Below are 23,281 nucleotides of genomic sequence, written 5' to 3' on the forward strand. Positions count from 1 at the left end.
CATACTGAGGGTCAATTAGATTATTAACTGAATCAGAGGAAATTATGTAAAACAAAATTAAATGTCTTTCTTATGCAATATTTTGATTTCTTATTCAAAATTTGAGAAATAGGGATTTAATTCCCTATTCCTCTGCTGAGTCACTGTATAGTCTTAGAAAAATCACTTAACCTCTCTGGGATTCAGAATATTTACTTCAGAAAAGTGGAGTATATACTGTTTCTTAGCCATGGGCATATGTTAGAGTGATATATGAAGTCTTGCCTACAAATGTTCTTCAAGGAACTTGGAGAGATGAAGGGTTTGAACATTAAAAGAAAAAAATTTCATCTAATTTATTTTAAAATTTATATATAGCATATTGGAGTTGACATTAATATTAGGGGATCTTGTAGTCCATGCATCTTTCATTTAGAAATGCAGGAACTGTGTTCCAGTGGTGACCCACGCTTGCCTTGGGTCTGTAGCACAAGAGAACCTAGATCCCCGGGCTCCTGACTGAGCCACACACAGCCTTCATGCTGCCTCACAAAGGGTACTCCTTAAAATATTTGATTTGGCCTTTAGAAACGTTGCTATGGAATCTGGAAGCAAGCCAATTACTTTACGATTTTTATCCTCTTTGGTATGAATCATTAGCTCTAATTTTGCACAAGCTGTGGTGTTACTGAAGGGGGCTATTGGAAGACAGCAAGATTCATGGGCTTTAGACCTTGTGCTACAATAAAGCAAGGAGAGAAGAGGAGGCGGTTTGTGGGGTCACATGATGACAAACGTAATACAGCATGACACCAACTTCCCCCAGCCCCAGCAGGAAAATATGAGATGACCAAAGCCCCTGAGAGCAAGCATAAAAAGGAGAGTGCTGCGAAGCTTCCTCTAGAGAACAGCTCAACAGCTCCCAATTTACTTGCAGTGTTGAGCGCTGAGTGGCTAGGAAAGGAATAACCTATAATATATTATTATTGATAAATCAACAACAAGGGCAACCGTCATGTGAGCAGGACAGTAAAACAATGTGCATGTTTGGTAACTGAAGCTGAAAAGCTCATTAAAAAAATAATTACATTTTATACTTTTTTTTTTTTTTGCGCTCTCTACTTTGCACTCCTACATAGAGCCTGGTATTATTCGGTGTATCGTAGTGTGAGCACCACATATTGTAAATTGTCTATCTCCAGCACTAGCTTTATGCCAGTGGAAACAGAGGCCTCTAACTTCATTCATCTATGTCAGCACACTGCAGGTGCCTGATAAATATCTGTGAAAAGAATGAATGAACGAATGATACTTCCTTTCTCCCAGCTGCAGTTTATAAATGGCAAATAGTAAGATTAAGATAGAAAATGATGATGTATAAAATGAAGAATTATCAGCTTCAATTAATTTATCGGTCAGTTTTTTTAGCCTCTGATAGACAAATCTCAGGCAATTTTTATGTTACTTTTTCTCTTTTTTTTTTTTTAAAGATTTTTAGTGGGTAATTGGGGGAGGGGAACAGCACTGGGGAATCGGGGGAAGGGGAACAGACAAGTTGCTGTTGTTTTGTTCTTCAGTCTAGTTGTGGAGAATGTTGCTTCACTGGCCCAAGTTGGCACCATCAGTGCGCTCTTCCCGGGTGAGGCCGATCAGTCGCCAGCTTCTGGACGGCCACTCATGGCGGCTGCTGGCCGCTCATGCTGGCTGCCAGAGGTAGCTTATGGCAGTCCACTGCAGCAGGGGACTGCAGCCTACACCGTTGCCGGTGACCCACGGCAGCCCACCTCCAGTTTGAGCTGTTGTTCAGAATCTTAGCTGGAGAGGGCAGTGATACTGGCCCTCATATGTGGGATCCGAACCGGGACTCTCTGGCGTCCCAAGCCAGTTCTTAACCATCGCGCCACTCGGCCGGCCCTTATGTTACTTTTTCTGATAGCATGTTTTGGAGATTGCCTCTCCATTAACTTCCTTCTCTACAATTTATAAGTGCTTCTAATGCTACAGAGCAGGTTGAATCTGCTCCATACCCTTAATAGAGGATGAGTGTCCTGTAAATCTAAGATGTTGAATCATGGCCCCAAATGAAATTTCTCCAAAGCAGGTTGTGTTGATCTTAGGAACTACAGTGATGGCACACAATGAGGGAACATCATTGGGTGACAGTAGAAAAGACGGAAATCTTGGAGAAAGATGAAGGTGCCCAGCTTGCTGAAACAAATCATCATAGGCCTCTGGGAAACCAGGACGGTAAAATTAGTGGTGGGGTGAGAGAGAACTTTGATCTGTGAAACTCAGCCTGTGATCCTAAAGAAATAACATTAAATGTCACAAACTTAATTTCTGTGAGAATGTCTAACCCTTCATAATAGCTAATCATTCAAAGAATGAAGTTCTTAGAAGCTATCAAAACAGGGCCGTACTTGCCAATCCCCGCCCCAAGGAGTAGGCCAGTAAACTAAAATCAATGGTTTGGAGCTTTCTTCCATCCTGAAACATGACTGTGTCTTCACAGTAATTTGAATAGAAATTAAACACTAAGAGAGTAAGAGAAAAGATAAGTTAAATCAGATCAATTCTATATTATTTTCATCATTACACAGACTCTTCCATATCATGCTGTGATGCAGTTTACGTTTCCAACTCTATTTTATTTTTACTACCCCCCTCCCTTTGGGTACATAAATATCAAATGCATGATCTGAAAATATATTTTCAAGTGTCTCTCTCATATGCATTCTCTCTCTCTCTCTCTCTCTCTCTCTCTCTCTCTCTCTCTCTCTGCAACTAATGAAGCAAAAGGCAATCCTACTGATCTAAACATGACAATTTGGCAAGTTCTATTTTCCTACTTCAGCCGATTTTGTTATTCTCATCCATGTTTATAATTGCTATTTCTCAGCTATCAAGTTAACACAGGTAGAAGGAAAGCTAGTTGGAATCTGACTTGATGCTCGAGATCACAGGAAGATTATGTAACAGGGCTGAGAAGCTTTGCAAAGTGTTTAAATAGCAGAGCATTTCTAGTAGAGTGCATGAACATAAAAGTGAAACCACAAACCCAAAACATTTTGCAATTACTGACAAAACCGTGCCTTGTCAGATAATGCCGGGGAATAGCTCAAGCAGAGGAGCGAGTGGCTAAAATGGCAATAAAGAGCATACACCCTCATTCTGAAACAACTGATTGCTTGTGTCCAATTTCTTGCTGTAATGGTTTCCCTTGAAATTTCGTAGGATAAATAGATGAGACAAAGGAGAAAAAAAATTGTATTCTCTGTGTGAATGAAGTGATAGAGATTATGAGTTATTTTTGGAAGCAGACTCTAAAAATCTTAGTTCAGAAGCTTAAATGTGGACCGAGGGACTGTGTCCTCTTTCTCCCTGCTGGGTTCATTTAGGCTAAATCCCAGGCTGTCCTGCGTTTTAGCTGGAGACTCTCACAGTGGGGGTGATTGGACTTTCTCTGCCCTGGGCACAACATATGCTACTTCCCATCCCTTTAATAGGCATTAGTTCTGCAGACAGCACTGGTCAAATGTACATTATTCACAATCACTTTAATGCAAATATGCAAGGCTGAGGGAGAAAATATGTCACAAAGAGGCAGTCATCCATTTCTTCTCTGGTTTCCTTTTTTACAGACTCTCTTGTATATGTTTGATTTAAAAATAAATACAGTATAAAAAGAAAGGAATACATAACATCCACTGTGAGAACTATAAAATAGTTCCCTAAAAATTCCCTAGCAATGCCTTTTGTTAAATACCAGTAACTAGAACCCTATAAATTGTTTTGTTTTTATTGTTCTTTTTTTTTTTAATTTAAGTGGAATCCCTGAGTGTACTCTGACACTGTTGCACTTATAAGAAATAGAAGAGGAATTCAAGCAAAGGGTAGAACTATATTTAATCTGTTAAATGAAAATAAAACACACAATTAGCTTTGTACTGCAAAAATTAGCTTCTGCCTCATTTTCAACCTCTATTTAAAGAACTTTGATTTCTCCATAACAAGGCATCTGATCTGTAGCAGAGCATTTCTAAGACTGATTTGCAAATGTAGATTACACAGGCATGCAGTTAATTCTGAGCAGAGATTATGTGGTATTTGTCTGTCTAAACCATGAAGACATAACTTGCTTTGCCAAGTAGTGAACCTGAGCTTCACAAGATCATCTGCCAAATGTGGGAGAGACTCCTGGATTTCTGATACTCTTATTTCTGGGAAGCTAAACATTTCTGCTTTGTTTTGGAGTGTATCCGGTGAATTTATTTACATACGACTATTTGTCACACAAGACAACTTGACATGCTAAGCCTTGCTTTACATTAAGCACATGAAGTTCTTATGTGTGCAGAATGAAAAGCTAAAATGTAACCATCTGCACATATTTTGAGGTACATAAAATTGTGCCAAGGACCCTAAGAAGCCCATATGTATGAACAGCAATACAGAACTAAAAAAAAAATATGCAGAGTAATGGAACATTTGGAAGACATTGTACTTCTTAAAATAATACAATTAAAATGTTAAGCAAATCCTATGTTAGTCTAAGGTGCAAGTGTAGCAAACATTTGCCATATGAAGGGAACAATATGCTTTTATTGTGACTCCATTCGGTTAATTTAATGATCTATGTCAATGTGCTTACATATCATATAATGCACTTTCCTGTGTTTTCAAAAGCAGTCACTTTAATCTACCTTTATGTTTACTTGCTTATTGTTACGCTTATGATTAACCTAGGAAGTAGGGAAAATAAAAGCCAAATGAAGTGTCAGGTCACTCATTATTCTTTACTACGTCAATTTAATGTAGTCTTAACCTAAGATAATTACATTAAGAACATAACTTTTTTTTTTCATTCTCCCCAAATTATTTTTTAACTGAAATAGCCAATTACCCAATAGATGGGGGAAGGTCTCTTCAGCTATTGGTTCCTGGTGATTTACGTGGACACCTATTAATGCTAATGAAAGGTATGTGCATAAATCTCTGCACTCCAAAAGGATAATGGCTTCCTATTAGTCTCCTATAAAAGGGGCATAAGTGAGGTCTGCCTTTATAAATGACCTAGGTAGTGAATTACTTAAGGGAGATTTACATCACATCTAATTAAATAGTTTTAACAATTTTGGTAGCGTTTTGTTTACATTGTTATAAACTTTAGAAATGCCAAATATATCTTTGACTCTATATAAGCTGTCAAAATTAATTCAGGACAATGTCATAATTAATTAAATACCTGCACTTTCATCGGCAAATATATTGCCATGGTGAAAATATACCTCTCATTGTTCCTAGGAAAAATAACACAGGAAACTTTTGTTGCATTTCATTTGAAGTTTTTAAAAAACATTGCTACATGCCTGATCAGGATTGAAATAACCCAAAAAGGTGATTTCAGATTGTGTTGTATCCACTTGCAGTTAAATTTAAAAAGAATGAGAAAGAACTAGATTTTGAAATAAGAATGGAATGACTTCATTTAAGTCAACAAATCAGCCAGCGTTAGAAAGAGTATTCTGCAAGACGGATGAGGAAGGGGGAAAAGGGGTGTGTGAGGTATCATCCTGAAGACTCACTGAATTGCCAGTAAGGAATTCCTGTGCCCCAGAGGTCACAGTGCGACAGCAGTTAGCAGGCACCTGCACAATGCTACAACTAACACTTGTCAAGCTGAAGTAAATGGAATTTGTTTCAGCATCAGCTTCTTGTATCTACACTAGCTTCTGCTTTTGTTGCCATCCTTTTACTTCTTCAGGCATTTCACCTCACTCTTACCAGAAACAGTTCTTTGGAAAATGGCATTTCAAATCATTGGAGTCTTATTGGAATTTGTTAATGTGTATGCTACCTCTAGGGACATGTGCATTTTCACCTCATCTCTAGTAGTTTTCTTTTAGGATGTTGTGCCCCCTGTTAAAGGACCCAGATGTATAGGCAGATTCCTTGAAATCATATTGATATGCTACTGCCTGAACTGACTTTGGCTTATGGCGTGATCCGAACTTGGCTGGAGAGAGTGCAGAACAAGGGACAGGGAAAGGGTTTGGGGATCCTGGAAACGTGCTGAGTGGCTTGCAATTTGAGCACTTGCATGTGTACAGTTATATAATATCATGTCTTAGCCTGAATTTAAATGGCCCCGATTGCTTCCAATTCAATTCATATAAGCCCTTGAAGTCAATATTAAGGGCTAGTGCTTGGCAGCTTGATCTGGGGCCTAAATAAACTATTCGAGGTCAGATTCAGAGGTTCTACTTACTGTACATACACAATCTTTTACTTTCTCAAAAAGGGCTATTCAGGCTATGTGTTTCTTCTTGAATGAGTTTTGGTACTTTGTATCTTTTATGGAATTTTTCCTTTCATCTGAGTTGTTACTTGTTTTGGTATTAGGGTGTTCATAATAATCATTTATTATCCTTTTCATGTCTGTAGAACATGTAATGATGCCAACAGTTTTATTAGTAATTGTTTTTTCTCTCTTTTTTCCCTGATTAATCTGGCTAGAGATTTATACATTTATGAATTTTTTCAGAGAAACAGATTTGAGTACAAATTTTCATATAGTTGTCCTCTTTTCTTTTTCCCCCTCCTTTTGTCTTTATTATTTTCTTTGGATTTAACTTTTTCCTTATCAAATTTCTTAATATCATTAATTTGAGGTTCTTTTCTGTTTTAATATATATATTTTCAATTACAGTTGATATACAATATTATCTTGGTTTCAGTTGTACAACACAGTGATCAGACATTTATAGAACTTATGAAGTGATCACCCCAATAAATCCAGACCCCATCTGACACCATACATAGTTATTACAATACTACTGACTATATGCCCCATGCTACACTCTACATCCCCATGATTATTTGGTAACTACCAATGTGTACCTCTCAATTGCCTCCCCATCTTCATGCATCCTCCCAACACCCCCACCAATCTGCAGCCATCACAATGTTCTCCATGTCGATAAGCTTGTTTGTGTTTTGTTTGTTCGTTTATCCTGTTCTCTAGATTCCACATAAAAATGAAATCATATGACATTTATCTTTCTCTGTCTGACTTACTCCACTCAGCACAATACCTTTAGGTCTATCCATGTTGTTGCAGATGGTAAGATTTCATTCTTTTTTTTTTATTTTATGGCTGAGTAATACTCCATTGTATATATTACCACCTCTTCTTTATCCATTCATTCATTTAGGGACACCCAGGCTGCCTCCACATCTTGGCAATTGTAAATAATGCTGCAGTGAACATATGGATACACATGTTCCTTCAAATTAGTGTTTTGGGTTTCTTCACATAAATACCCTGAAGTGGGATTACTGTGTCCTTCTTTGTCTCTTGTTACAGCCATTCTTTTAAAGTCTATTTTGTCTGGAATAAGTATTACTACCCCAACTTTTTTGTTTGTTTGTTTTCATTGTCATGAAATATCTTTTTCCATCCCTTTAGTTTCAGTGTGTGTGTGTGTTTTTCAATCTGAAGTGATTCTCTTGTAGGCAGCATATGTAAAGGTTTTATTTTCTTATCAATTCAGCCACCTTGTGTCTTTTGGTTGGAGCATTTAATCCATTTACATTTAAAGTAATTGTTGATAGATATGTAGTTATTGCCATTTTATTATTCATATTTTTAATCTTTTCTGTCTTCTTTTTAAAGGAATCCCTTTAACATTTCTTGTAATACTGGTTTGGTGGTAATGAACTAGCCTTTTCTTGTAAGGTATTCTTTATTTTAGTTATTTTTATTGTATTTTAAAAATATTTTTCATGTCCATTTTTATGTTTCCTATCTCTTTGTTGAAGTTTTCACTGAGATCGATGAGTATTTTTTTTATAACCAGCATTTTGAACTTTTCATCTGATTGATTGCTTGTTTCCATTTTGTTAGTTCTTTTTCTGGAGCTTTGTTCTGTTCTTTCATTTGGGACATGCTTATTTGTTTCCCCATTTTGTCTGCCTCCCTGTGTTTGTTTCTATATATTAGGTAGGGCTGCTCTGTCTCCTGGTCTTGGTAGAGTGGCCTTATCTGTAGTAGGTGTGTTGTGGGGTCCAGTGGCATGATCTCCCTGGCCACCTTAGTTGGGTGCTCCAGGTGTGTCTTTTTTTGTGGGTTATGTGTGCCCTCCTGTCACTGAGTCTTGCTTGATGTTTGCACATGAGTGGAAGGACAGACCCTTGGGCTGATTGGTTATGAGTACTAGCAGTGACTGCAGTGGAGGAGCTATTGTGCAGGGACTGACCCTGGAAGCAGAATGCACTTTAGCATGGTTCTGGTGCCTGCCCAGCCTGACCTTTGAGTGTGTCTTTTGTGGAGGTGGTTGGACGGTGCTCTGGTGTGTTGGATTCATCTTGTTTGGGATTCTGCATGTTCTGGGCTTATATATCTTATTTCCTCCATCAGGTTAGGGAAGTTTTCTGTCATTATTTCTTCAAACAGGTTTTTTTTTTCTTCAAATAGTTTTTTTAATTCATTTCTCTTTCTTGTCTCCTTCTGGTATCTTTACATGACTATTGGTATGCTTGATGTTGTCTCAGAGGCCCCTTAAACTATTCTCATATTTTTGGATTCTTTTTCCTTTTTGCTGTTCTGGTTGGGTGTTTTCTGCTACCTTATATTCCAAATTACTGATTTGATTCTCTATTTTAGCTAATCTACTGTTGATTCTCTCTAATGTATTCTTTATTTTAGTTATTGTATTATTCAGGTGATTCTCAGTGATGATTGTTCTGTAGTTTAGTTATAATGTTGATGTGGTGTGGTGGAGGCAAGCACAGTGTTTACCTACTCTGCCATCTTGACCGGAACCTGACCCTTTCTAATATTAGCAATTTAAAGCTACTGATTTCATTCTAAGCTCTGCTTTCGCTGCATACTACAAAATTTTAGATGATGTGTGTTTATTTGCTTCAAAACATTTTCTAATGCTCTTTGCGATTTCTTCTTGAATATTATTGCTTTATGCATATAATGTGTCTTTTTTTCTCTGACTGCTTCTACGTTTTCTGTTTGTCACTGATATTTAGCAGATTGATCATGAGGAGCCCTGGTGAGATTTCTTTTTATGTTTATTCTGCTTAGGGTTTGTTGAAGTTCTCAGATCTGTGGGTTTATAGTTTTGCAAAATTTGGAAAAGCTTTTTCCATTATTATTATTTTAATTGGGGAATTGGGGGGATGGGAACAGCGCTGGGGAATTGGGGGAAGGGGAACAGACAAGTTGCTGTCGTTTTGTTCTTCAGTCTAGTTGTGGAGGACGTTGCTTCACTGGCCCAAGTTGGCACCATCATTGCGCTCTTCCCGGGTGAGGCAGATCAGTCGCTGGCTTCTGAACGGCCACTCACTGCGGCTGCTGGCCGCTCACGCTGGCTGCTGGCTACATACGGTAGCCCATGGCAACCCACTGCCACAGGGGCTGCAGCCTATGCCGTCGCCGGCGACTCATGGCAGCCCAGCTCCAGGTTGAGCTGTTGTTCAGCATCTTAGCTGTGGAGGGCAGTGTCACTGGCCCTCATATGTGGGATCCGAACCGGGGTCCTCTGGCATCCCAAGCCAGTTCTTAACCATCGCGCCACTCGGCCGGCCCACCATTATTATTTTTACTCACTCCTTTGCTTTCTTCTTCTTGCACTCTAATTATATGTATCTTAGATCATGTATTATCCTACAGCTCAATGATCCTCTCTCTGTTCGTTTTTCTACTTTTTTCTTGGTATGTATGTATGTATGTATGTATGTATGTATGTATGTATTTATTTTTGTGTTCCTTGTTTTTGGACAGTTTTGGGTTTTATGTTTTCAAGTCCACTGATTTATATTTCTGCAGTGTTTAATTAGCTGATAACCTCTTCCAGTGTATTTTTCCTTTCAGATATTATACCTTTTATATCTTGTAGTGCCATTTGGGTCTTTCTTAAAAGTCTGCAGTGTTCCAACTGTTCATCCCTTCCATCTCTTGAACCCCTGGTGACTACTGATCTTTTAACTGTCTTTGTAGTTTTCCCTTTTTCAGAATGTCATGTAGTTAGAATCATATAGTATGTATTTTTTAGACTGGCTTCTTTCACTTAGTAATAGGCATTAAAGCTTTCTCCATGTCTTTTCATAGGTTGATAGCTCATTTTTTATAGCTGAATAATATTCTGTTGTCTGAATGTAGCACAGTTTATTTGTTCATTCACTTACTAAAGGTTGCTTCTTGGTTGCTTCTTAGTTTTAGTAATTGTGAGTAAAGCTGCCATAAGTATCCATGTGCAGGTTTTTGTGTGAACATGTTTTCAACAAGTTTGGGTAGATATCAAGGTGTGTGATTGCTGGATCAAATGGTAAAAGTATGTTTAGCTTTTTTAGAAATCACAAAATTGTCTTCCAAAGTGGCTGCATTATTCTGCATTCCCACCAGCAGTGAATGAGAATTCCTGTTGCTCCACATCCTCACTAGCATTTAGTGTTGTCAGTGTTTTAGATTTTAGCCATTTCTAATGGGTGTGTAGTAGTAGCTCATCATTGTTTTAACATGTAATTCACTGATGACATATACTGTGTAATATCTTTTTATATGCTCACTTGCCATCTGTATATCTCCTGTGGGGAGGTTTCTGCTCTAATATTTTGCCCACTTTTTGTTAGTTTGGTTGTTTCCTTATTATTGAGTTTTAAGAGTTCCTTGTATATTTTGGATGCAACTCATTTTTAACATATGTGTTTCACAAATATTTTCACCTACTCTGTGTCTTGTCTTTCTGTATCATTTACTTTTTACTTAACTTTTCAGTTTCTCAGTTTTCTCATGTGTAAAAGAGGTATAGTAATAGCATCCCATAGGGTTATTTTGAGGTTCATCTCAATTAGAATTTGATACTTTAAACAAAAACCACTTTGGGTATTTTAAATAGTAAGATCTTTAATACAGGTTAGTTATGTGTTTATAAAATTGTTGGAAGACCAGAGAGCAAAAACTACCATGTTTCCCTGAAAATAAGACTGGGTCTTATATTAATTTTTGCTCCAACAATTTACATTTATTTGTTCATGTACAAAAATCTACATTTATTCAAACAGTCATGTCTGGCTGATGATCTTAATTGGGGCTTATGTTTGGGGTAGGGCTTATATTACGAGCATCCTGAAAAATCATGCTAGGGCTTATTTTCCAGTTAGGTCTTATTTTAGGGGAAACATGGTAGACTGGTCCTCTAATAAAGCTTCTTCAAATAAGATTACTTACTGAATTGGTCTTCCAGGAGAACTGCTGCCTCTGCCATATTTAGGAAGGTAGAGACTCAAGAGACTGCCCCTGGAACCATGAATCCACACCTCACTGACATTTAGGATTCAGAAGCCTGTCATTGCCACTGTCACCATCACTCACTGTGTACCTGTAACTTCCTGAGCATGGGAAATTTGGCTCAGACTCTAGTGCTCCATCTCTGTGTCAGTATCTATAAAGCTGTGGCCATTCGTTTCATAGGCTTACTTGTTAGAAGAAAACATGCTGAAAGCCACAGGAATGTGATCTCAGTATTACTTCTGTTTTCTCAATTTCAGGGTAGTGTTTCTAACCAGTGGAACCTAATCTGCAAGTCTAATGTACTTTGTTAGTTGAAAAGAAAAATCTGGGAATATAATTTGTAACTTTCCAGTGTTTGTAATAAAGTCAGGTACAACAGAAGAAGGTGGAAGGAAATTCTGAGTACCCATAGACTATGTCCAGCTCAAGAATGAAATGAGAGAGCACCCGTGGTGAGACCCAGCAGTCACGGCAGTGCACGCTGACAGCTAGGGCCCGCGCAGCTGCCAGTACACTCATGGTTGGCCCCAGCTCTTGCTACCTGCCATGATCCCAACCAATAAGTGTGTGTCTCCAACCCTCTCCTCCAGTCGCTGGCACCTGCCGCTGGCCACCACGTCTGAGTGTGTATGGAACACCAGCTTCTGCGTTTTGCCTAAATATTTATTTTTATTTATTTATTTTACTATCAACCTTTTCACTGAAACTGAATTTCCACAGAATTTCTTAATTTGGAGCTTGAGAAACAGACATTGTTAGTTAGCTACCTCCTAAAGCAGATATATATATATATTTTAAGATTTTATTGGGGAATTGGGGGAGGGGAACAGACAAGTTGCTGTTCTTTTGTTCTTCAGTCTAGCTGTGGAGAACGTTGCTTCACTGGCCCATGTTGGTATTATCATTGAGCTCTTCCCGGGTGAGGCAGATCAGTCACCAGCCACTGGACGGCCACTCACGGTGGCTTTTGGCAGCTCACACCGGTTGCTCACGATAGCTCACAGTAGCTCACGGCAGCCCACTGCAGCAGGGGCTGCAGCCTACGCCGTCGCCGGCAACTCACAGCAGCCCAGCTCCAGGTCGAGCTGTTGTTCACCATCTTAGCTGTAGAGCGCAGTGTCACTGGCCCTCATGTGGGATCTGAACCGGGGCCTTGCTGCTCAGAGCTGGTGTGCCAAGCTAACTCCTAACCAATGCGCCACTGGGCCGGTCCCACAGATTTATTTTTTTAATATAACATTTTATTCCATCTGTCACAGAGTAGTAGGCAATAGTACTGGAAAGGAAGGAAGGAAGGAAGGAAGGAAGGAAGGAATCACTGTACAATATCTCATTTATGCTGTAATGAAATTTGATTATTCTTGGTTATATCTAATGTAAGTAACAAAGCTATTATGTTCTTTTAGAAATGGTAGATAGTTTTGATAAACCTAGGGCTGTTACAAGCATTGGAATGGAACTTTCAAATGGGAAAAGATACAAGCATTGAAATGGAACTTTTAAGAGGGAAAAGATACTGAGTATCTTCTTTATAGCTTGTCTGGTGTTTCATGGGGCTTTCGAAGGGAGAAAATGTTTTCATGCTGTTTTTAACAAGAAGAGCTTTTTGAGGCATAAAAGGGAATAGAATGTTTTCTTTCTTATACATATATCATTCCATTTTATTTTAAAGTTGAAGTGGAAGGATAAAGCACAATAGGCACAATTAAACAATGATTATATAGTCAGACATATAACCATCGCTGTTTATCTCAGTCATTTTGTCTCTTTGAACACGTCTTTCACTTCTAAGGCTCCTAAGTTTCTTGAATCTAAGATATAGGGATGATATGATGTCTTTATTAAGATTAGCTATGATACACATGTATGTGGAGTACTTTTGGTGGCTTCATCCATTCATTATCGAAATATATTGAGTGTCTATTGTGTGCTGGGAATACCCAGTTGGAGCTGGAGCAAACAGAGAAGCTATCCAGGATAGTCCTGTGTGGCCGATGCTCTTTTGAAGGTGTAGCCCAGGAGCTTGGGAGGCACAGAGGGAGAAGGTTTTCTAGGGCAGGTAACTACTGTTTCAGAGGACAAGAGCTAGCAGGTGGAACATTTGGGGTGGTATGGGGGAAGGGAAAAGAGCTGTCTCTTCAGGTAAAGGAAAGAGTGTGGCAGGTACTGCTAAGGGTGTATCAAACCCCATTCCTTTTCCTTCTGAACGCAAGGGAGAGAACTACATTTCCTGACTCATTGAGGTACATGCGTGCAACTATGTGATTGTGCTCTCACCAGTGGCCTGTGGACAGAGGTGATTCACACCATTTCTAGGCACATCCATCAGAAAACCACCTGTGTGATCTTCCATGCATTCCTGTCTCATGTCTTCGGTGGGCTGGATGTAGATGATCTAATTAAAAATTCTGAGGCCTCAGATCAGTGGCTCTCAGCTTTAGCTCCCAAGCATTCTAACATTCTGCCAACGTGAAGACCATGCTTGCAGCAGCCTTTGTCAATGGATCCATAGAGAATAAAGCCCTATAGAAAGATGATTTAGTAACTATTTTATCAATTCGAGAAAGGCTGGTACTTACCCAGCATAATTATAGATTTGTAGGAGATGGTTAATTTGTCACATACAGTGGATGCCTGAGGACATTAGGGCTTAAGTGTTTCATGGAACCCCAGGTGAGAAGGGCTGCCCTACAAGATATTGGAGCTACTGGATGTAAAGATCTTGGGTTCCTGAATAACTGAGTGGAGCAGAGAACCCCGGCTGACCTGCATTGGATTGTGACTTGAGTGAGAAATAAGCCTTAATGTGTTAGTGATCAAATTGTTGGGGTTATTGGTTACATCAGTTTGCCTACCATCACTAATCCAAATAACATGTGCAAATGTGTTGTGGCCACAGACAGCACAAGGAATTGGGGAGATCACGTAAATTTATTTCAGCTGGAATAATGACTGAATATTTAGTGGGGGTTGGGCTGCATTGAGACAAAAGAGGGCACAGTTAATGTTGAGGCTGGACAGCGAGGCAGAGGTCATATTCTCAAGAGCCTTGTATGGCAATTTCAGTTTTATCCTGAAAGTAATGGGATTCCATTTATTTGGAGACTTTTCACTGGATAGTTAGTTTAACAATTTCCAAACGTTTGAATACTGCTTCCAAGAACATCTATAATCAAAATGAAACCGAAGCCCTAATGTGATGTGAAACCTAAAAAGGACGGCCACATTGCCGTTTTTGCTGGGTAGTGATGAAAGGCCTTCCTCACCACACCCAAATCACGTTATAGTCACCACTTGTTTCAACTGACCGCTGGCCCTGGAGATACTCAAAGAAGGAAGCCAAGAAGCTGTTGCTTAAAGTAGCATGTTTTTATATTTTCCGTGCTGCTACACAACTCATGCATCAGCTTACTTAACCAAGCAGAGCAACCAAACAACACAATTAGGAATAGTAAGCCCAGGGCAACAACAGCTCCTCGTGCTTCATGTCGCTACCTCAGTGCTAGACTCTGGAGCAGAATCCTGAGTCAGCACCATCTTCTGGATACTCATTTCGTTAGAATCTTAGTGCAAAGACAAGCAACCAGGACAGACTGCTAACTTCACCTTCACCTCAAAATGCAGTGGTACGTGAATGGAACCTCGTATGCCCGATTTTGCTTGACTTTTGTTTTACGTGGTCGATTTATTTTTGATGTCTGAAAAGTGGGGATGACTGTCTCAACCTACAGACACGCGCACCAGCACACTGTTTCTCAAGCTTCTATTGTTCTCTTGGGTTGGAAGAAAGGAAAGGAAGAAAAAAGCACTTTGGGAAAAGCTGGAGTGCTACTTTCTAGGAAGCTTAGGGACTATCTAGGAGGAAACCTGAGAAATCAGGGTTCAAGTCTTTCTTGGTGTTTGTCTGAGTCATGTTTGCCAATCTATGATGAAAAACCTGAATAAGGTAATCGTTTTGAGGATGGCTTTGAACTTTACCAGGAAGACGTCAATTCCATTCAGTGCCATCTGATGCACAGTCAGTCACTGTGCTGATAGGGTCTGCTTTCCTAGAGAAAGCTTATTTTTGTTTTTTCTTGCTTGCTGCTCATGATCTTGTCACGTGATGATTGTTCTACTGCAGAAAGTCTTATTTGTGAGGAATCATAGGCTGTACCAGGCTTCCTTCTTCAGGAATAGGATGGATGAAGATGAGAAGGCTCACCAGCTGCCATGCTGGTTATGCTGAGTTCATATTGCCCTTTCCAGGACCTATCTGTAAAGGCACCGGAGTGCCATGGAGAAGGCACTGAACCACGGCTCTTGGCTCCAAGAAATGTTTATAAAATGGATGACATCATATACTTGAAGTTTTCACCTATCTCTCCTAAAGGGAAGTGTGGGATTATTAATTCCTCAGTCGCTGTAATTACTAATTAGTAATTAAACTAGTGATTAGTAATTAAAACAGCATGGTAAGCTGGTTTCTAAGGACATTCTTTCATAAAAATACTGATTTTGCCTGTGGAATGGTCCCTACCACACATGTAGAATTTCTGTCAGGGCTCTGTAGGAAAGCCAGATATATTCAAAGGTTAAATTTATCCCCACACAGAAGCTCCTCTTAGGAAAAACATGCAACATAATGAAGTGATTACAAGCATGGGTTTTGGAGCCAAGCAGCTTGAGTTCAAAGCTCATGCCACCACTCGTTAGCCATGTGAACCTGGGCAGGTCTTTTAACCTTGCTGTGTTTCAGTTTTCTCATCTGTTAATTGCAGACAATAGCAGAATTGTCATTTTAGGGCTCTGTTAAGGATTCATTTAAATGATAGTATTGGTAACATGCTTGTAACGATACTCGGTACATACAAATTGCCATGTGTTGTTTAATAAGTAAAGAGTTGGTACTTCTGCTTATCCTATCTCTCCTGGTAGGAGTATATTTTTGCTTGTTTTTTTTTTTTACTTTCAATGGACCCTACATCCCACTTACCTTTTAAGCCTTGTGTTAAATAGACCCTGTGTTAAAGGGGATATAAGAATTTTCTTCACCTTACTAAGTTTTACAAGTTGTCAGCTTCTCTGCCAATAGGGAAAGTCCCAGAGAGATTCCTTAAACTTCCTGGAGAGGAAAAAAACCCCAAGAAAACAAAACAACCTAATGTCTGTGTCTGTGTCTATCTATATAGATGTTCCATTTTTGAAAACACATGCCATTGGAAACAAGGCCTTTACTTAATGTTTAGAACCCTTTTGTTGTTTTCTCGTGGACTATTCTGGATATTTTAAAGCTAATCATGATAATCAGTTTCCTGGATTATTAACACACCTTCTTACTTGTTTGTTGCCTTCCTCGTAATTATAAATTTTTCAGGTCTATGTATCAAATGTCTCCTATGTAAAATCAGATGCCTCTTTTCATGTATGAAAAGGATGTATGCCACTTGCTGTTCTCTTAAGAAAAATTTGCTTCTGCTAGAATTGACCTAGCCTGTGGATGGCCAGTACTGAACTATTTGATCAGCAGGGCTTCCTGAGATCATATGGACTAGGAGTGGAGATGCACGGATAGAACTGGGAGAGAAAAATGGAGGGAACCATACATTAATATGGTTACAGTAACTTCTAGTTCTTCAAACATGTAAATATTTAACAGCATATCAATGCCTTACTAGGCACGTAGTTAGCCTTCCCAGAGCAAATAAATCCCATTACTTTTTCTGATCTACTCAATCTCCTTGCCTTCAGGCTGGGTTGTAACTCATCATACCAAACAGATGAGTGTCTGTTCAGTTTTTGTTGTGGCCGTTCTCAACTTATGTTTAGTTTTAAATGACGCAATGGTTTGGGGCCATCTTCTCTGTCTGAGATGCCTGTAAATGAAATCACAAAGTTGTGTGTGACAAGTTGCAAGTGGGTTTTTATTTGCTTGTTGATTGGTTTGTTCAAGACGTTTTTCTTTATTGTATTATTGGCCTGAAATTGTGAGGTTTCAACCAGATGATTCTTCCCAGAAACACTCTTCTATGTAACTTAAAAATGAATTCTTTAAGTCATGAAACTTTAAATCCTGATGAGACTATGGTGCATTTTGTTTTGTCTTTTAATAGTCAAAGACACATGGCTGGAGGAAGAATCCATGAAGTCTGTTTTATTTTTTCAACTCAAATGAGAAGGACTGAATTCTCAAGCATGAAATTGCCATCTGTGCTTTCCTTCCCCACCCCCACATTTTAAATAATTTTTTAGCAGGCCAGGTGAAACCAGAAATTTTTCTTAGAAAGAAGGATGTCGTATAGCAGAATGTATGTATTCATGAAGTTATGGGAGGGCCACACTTGTCACTATAAAAATAGGAATGAGATAAATTTTCCTTTACCCCTTTGCTCCTCTGGACTCTAGCCTATACTAATAATCACTGCTACTGGTTTTGTAAGCATTTGGTATGTGCCAGGCACGGTGATGAGTTCTTTATGTTCATTATTTCTCTTTTAGTCCTTTGAAGAACCTCTTTAGGTGTCTATAATAGTGTAATTTCCCCCACTTCATAGTTGAGGATACTGGAGAGGTGACACTTGGAAGGTAACTTGGAGAGGTTAGGGAACTTTCCAGATATGAAGCAGCAGTGGTCAGTGTCAGGTGTCTGTCTTGTGTAATTACTCTTTTGCCTAAGAATATGTGCTGACGTTCCACACACACACTTCTTTGTTTATGAGGTTTCTCTGCCTAGATTGCTCTTCCTCTACCTCTGCCCATTGAAAATCAACACATCCTTCAGAGCCCAACTGAAATCTATCTCCTCTCTGTGAACTTTTACTGGCCTTGTCAGAATTAAATATTCCCTTTCCAGGGCTCTCTGTATAAAGCTTATGTGTGTGTGTGTGTGTGTGTGTGTGTGTGTGTGTGTGTGTGTGTGTGTGTGTGTGTTTGTGTATGTTTAAGTGTATTTATGCCATTGTGGTATTCACAAATCAAATCTTGTAGAATAATTATTAGTGTACATGTATGCCCTCTCCACTAGGATATAGGGTACCTAATAAAAAGACAATTTTTTTAACCTTGTTGTTAAGTGCGTATGCTGTCACCAACTGAGCCATACTGCCACCCATTGGCAGCTTAGCAGCAGCTCGGCTCGGGCGCAGCTCACTGGCCCATGTGGGAATCGAACCGGCGACCCTGCTGCTCAGAGCTTGCACTCTTAACTAACTGAGCCAGTCAGCCGGCCCAAGACTGACTGTTCTTTAGTGCAAACTCCTTGAGGGAAAATACCATGTCTTAATCATTTATATTATTTTTTATATTTATTTATAATTCATCCTGTTTTAGAGAGGATTCAATGAGGATCCAAGAATATAGAAAACATAATTAGCATAAGAAGAAAACAAGAGCAGGAATATAAAGTGGAACCACAAAAAGGGGTTTAGCAGTGCTTACCATATGATCTACATATCAGTTTATTTTGAAAATAAGCTTTGTAGCAGCTCACATATTCTTTTTTAAAAATTCTTAATGTCAAATGCAGGGTCAGGGACATAGAAAGGTAAATAAATACTTATTGAATTGAATACCTGCATGGCAGATGTGGGGGGATAGTGAAGGAAAGCATGAGATTTTAAGTCAGACTACCTTTTAAAGGACAGCATTATTGAGATATAATTGACATACAGTAAACTGCACATAGGTAAGATGTGCAATTCGTTCAATTTTGACACACAGAACACTCATGAAACTATTGCCAAAACAAAAGATGCAGTCAGCCCTTTGTATTTGCATGTTCTGTATATGTAGATTCAACCAACTGCAGAGCATAAATAGTAAAAGAAAAAATGTTAACGTTGTTCCTGACATGTACTTAGGCCTATGATGGTTGCATCTGTACTGAATGAACATGTACAGACTTTTTTTCCTGTCATATTCCCTAAACAATATAGTATAACAACTATTACATAAAGTTTACATTGTATTAGGCATTATAAATAATCTAGAAATGATTTAAAGTATAAGGGAGGATTTATGTAGGTTATAGCAAATAGCATGCCATTTTATGTAAGGGACTTGAGCGTTCTCAGGTTTTGGTATCCATGGGGGATCCTGGAACCAATCCCCTGTGGAGACCTATGACTGTAATGAAAATAACTGTCACTCCCTCAAGTTACCTTCTGTTCTTTTGTAATCTCTCTTTCCCACACTTTCTTGTCTCCTCTTACCCAGGCAACCGTATTTCTTTTATTATAGGTTACTTTGCATTTCTTAGAAAGTTACATGAGATTAAGAAAAATGGAACCATAGAGTATATATTCATTTTTGTCTGGCTTTTTTTTCTTCATCCAGTATAATTATTATGAGAGCCATCCATTCTTCATTGTGTACCAATATTGTTCATTATTTTTAATTACTGAGTAATATTCCGTTGTTTGGATATGCCACAGTTTGTTTATTGATGGGTATTTGGCTGTTTCAGGTTTTGACTATTACAAATAAAGCTGCTACTATGAACATTTATGTACAAGTTTGTATGGACATATGCTTTCATTTTTCTTGGATAAATTATTAAGGGTAGAATGGCTGGATTATATAGTAGGTATATGTTTAACTTTTTAAGAAACTGCAAAACTGTTTTCAAAAGTAGTTGTGCATTTTATATTTCCACCAGTAATGTATGAAAGTTCCAGTTCCTCCGCTTTTTTGCCAACATTTGGTAGGATCAACTTTAAAAATTTTAGCAACTCTAATAGATGTGTAGCAGTACCTCACTGTGGTGTGTTGTCCTAATGACTAATGATATTGAACATCTTTTTCTGTGCTTGTTTTCCATTGTATATCTTCTTTGGTAAAGTGTCTGTTCATCATCTTTTACCTACAATTTTCATACCGTTATTGAATTTTTTTCCTTGTTATTGAGTTTTGAGAGTTCTTTACATATTCTGGATACAAGTCTTTTAACATATATGTGATTTGGAAACATTTATCACAGTATATATAGCTTTTCTTGCATTCCCTTAATAGTGTCTTTCGAAGACACTGTTGAAGATTATAATTTTGATATAATTCAGTTTATCAATTTGTGATTCATGGATTGTGCTTTTGGTGTTGTTGCAAAGAAATTTTTACCTAATCCAAGGCTGTAAGCATTTTGTTCTTGTAGAAATTTTATAATTTTATTTTGCATTTGGTTCTACGATCCATTTGAGGTAATTTTTGTATATATTATGAGGTATGAAGTATGCATTGAAGTTTTGTTTTTTTGGCTTTTTTTTTTTTTGCATATGGATGTCCAATTGTTCCACCATCATTTCTTGAAAAAGACTTTTCTATTTTTACAGAATCGCATTTGTAACTTTGTTAAAAACAAGTTGTCCATATGTATGTATCTATTTTTGAATTCTTTATTCTGTTCCAGTGACCAAATTGTTTATCTTTATAGCAATGCTACACTATTTTAATTGCTGTAGATTTATAATGAGACTGGAAATCAGGTAGTTTTAGTCCTCTAAATTTGTCCTTTTTCAAAGATGTTTTGGCTATCATAGGTCCTTTTTATTTCTTTATGAATTTAGATTCAGTTTGTCATTTTCTGTAAAACACTGCTGTGATTTTTAATGAGAATTCATTTTATTTGTAGACCACTTTGGGGAGAAATGCTATCTCAACAATGTAGAGTCATTTGTTTTAATGTTTTCAGTGTACATGGCTTTCATATGTGTTGACAGATTTGTTCCTTATTATTTCACTGTTTTTGATGCTACTGCAAATATTTTAAAATTTAATTTGTGATTATTATGAGTATATAAAAACACAGTTGATCTTTGTATTTTGATCTTGTAGCCTGAGATCTTTGTTAAATTCATTTATAAGTTCCATAGCTTTGTTTGTTTGTTGGTTTGTTTTGTAAATTTCACCAGATTTTCTACATATGATTTTGGGAATCATGTCTTTTGCAAATACAGTTTTACTTCTTTCTTATGTCTTTATTTCTTTCTCTGGCCTGATTGCTTTGACTAGAAGCTCTAGTAAAATATTGAATAGAAGTGGTGATAGCAGATATCCTTGTCTTTTTTCGGATCTTTGGCATCAAGTTTTCACCCATAAGTATAATGTTAGCTGTAAGTCTTTTGTAGATGCCTTTTATCAAGTTGAGGGAGTTCTATTCCTAGTTTGTGGAAAGTTTTATCCGAAATGGATATAGGATTTTGTGAAATACTTTGTACTGGTATAAACACCACTTTGTCATGATGTATCATTGTTTTTATACATTATTGGATTAGGTTTACTAAAATTTTGTTTAGAATTTTTGCTCTATGTTAATGAATGGTTTTGGTCTGTAGTTTCCTTTTTATGTAATAGCTTTGTCTGGATTTGGTATCAGCGTAATGATGCCATCCCTCAAAGAGTGAATTGGAGCATACCCTTCCCTTTTCAATTTTCTGGAAGAATTTGTGTAGAATTGGTATTATTTCTTTCTTAAGTGTTTAGTAGAATTCACAAGTTCTGGAGTTTTCTTTGTGGGAAGGTTTTTAACTAAAAATTCAGTTTAATAGATAAAACATTATTGAGATTGCTTACTTCTTAAGTGAGCTTTGATAATTTGTGTCTTTCAAGAAATTTATCATTTTCTTTTAAGTGGTCAAATTTATTGGCATAAAGTTATTTATAATATTCCATTTTTATTCTTTTAATATTTGTGGAATCTGTATTATGTAATCTCTCTTATTCTTGATATTTTTAATTTGTGCCTTCACTCTTTTTTTCCCCCTTGATCAGTCTGGGGAGAGGTCTTTCAATTTCATTAGTTTTTTTTTCCAAAGAATGAGATTTTCATTTTATTGTTTTTTTCTGTTTGGTTTTCAATTAATTTCTGCTCTTTATAATTATTATTAGATCCTTTATTCTACTAACCTTGGGTTTAATTGCTCTTTTCTAGTTTCTCAAGTTGGAAACTGAGGTCATTGATTTGAGAGCTTTCTTTTTTTCCCCAATATAGTAGTTAGTGCTATAAAATTTCTCCATAAATGGTATCTCATAAATTTTGACACATCTTTTAAAATCAATTCAGTTCAAAATTTCCCTTCTTATTTCTTCTTTAATCTCTGTGTTATTTAGAAGTATATTACTTAGTTTCCAATTATTTGGGGGAATTTTTTCAGATATCTCTGTTATTAATTCCTAGTTTAATCTTTTTTGTTTAAAGAATGAATTTTATATGATCTGAATGCTTTCAAATTTATTGATACTTTATGTCCTAGAATATGGTCCATTTTGGTGAATAATCTGTGTGCACTTTAAAAGAATGTTACTTTATGACCTAGAATATGGTCCCTCTTGGTGAATAATCTGTGTGCACTTCAAAAGAATGTGTATTCAGCAGTTGTAGGGTAGAGTGGTTTAGGTCAAGCTGATTGATAATATTTAAATCTTCTGTATTTTTACTCAGTTCTATCTAATTGTTCTGCCATTTATTGAGAGAGGAGTTTGAAATCTCTGACTATAATTAGACATTTGCCTATTTATCTTTTCAGGTTTTCCTGCATTTATTTTAAACTATGTTATTAGATTTAGGATGTTATGTCTTTTTGATGAATCGATCCCTTTATCATTTGAAATGATCTTTATTGCTGGTAATATTCTCTGCCTGAAATTTTCTTTGTCAGCCATAACCATTCTTTCTTTTGATTAGTATCAGTATATTATATCTTTCACCATTCTTTTACTTTTACTCTTTTTGTGTATTTATAGCTCAGGTGTGTTTTTTTGTGGTAGGTCTTGACTTTTTTATATTTATATATTTGAAAATATGCTTTTTTAAAAGGGTATTTGGACCATTTATATTTAATGTTACTATTGATATAGTTAATTTAAGTTTATCAGTTAGCTATTTATTTTTTTTTAAAGATTTTTATTGGGGAATTGGGGGGATGGGAACAGTGCAGTGGAATTGGGGAAGGGGAACAGACAAGTTGCTGTCGTTTTGTTCTTCAGTCTAGTTGTGGAGGACGTTGCTTCACTGGCCCAAGTTGG

Source organism: Hipposideros armiger, unplaced genomic scaffold (assembly GCF_001890085.2).
Source record: "Hipposideros armiger isolate ML-2016 unplaced genomic scaffold, ASM189008v1 scaffold_288, whole genome shotgun sequence".
In the NCBI taxonomy this organism is placed as follows: Eukaryota; Metazoa; Chordata; class Mammalia; order Chiroptera; family Hipposideridae; genus Hipposideros; species Hipposideros armiger.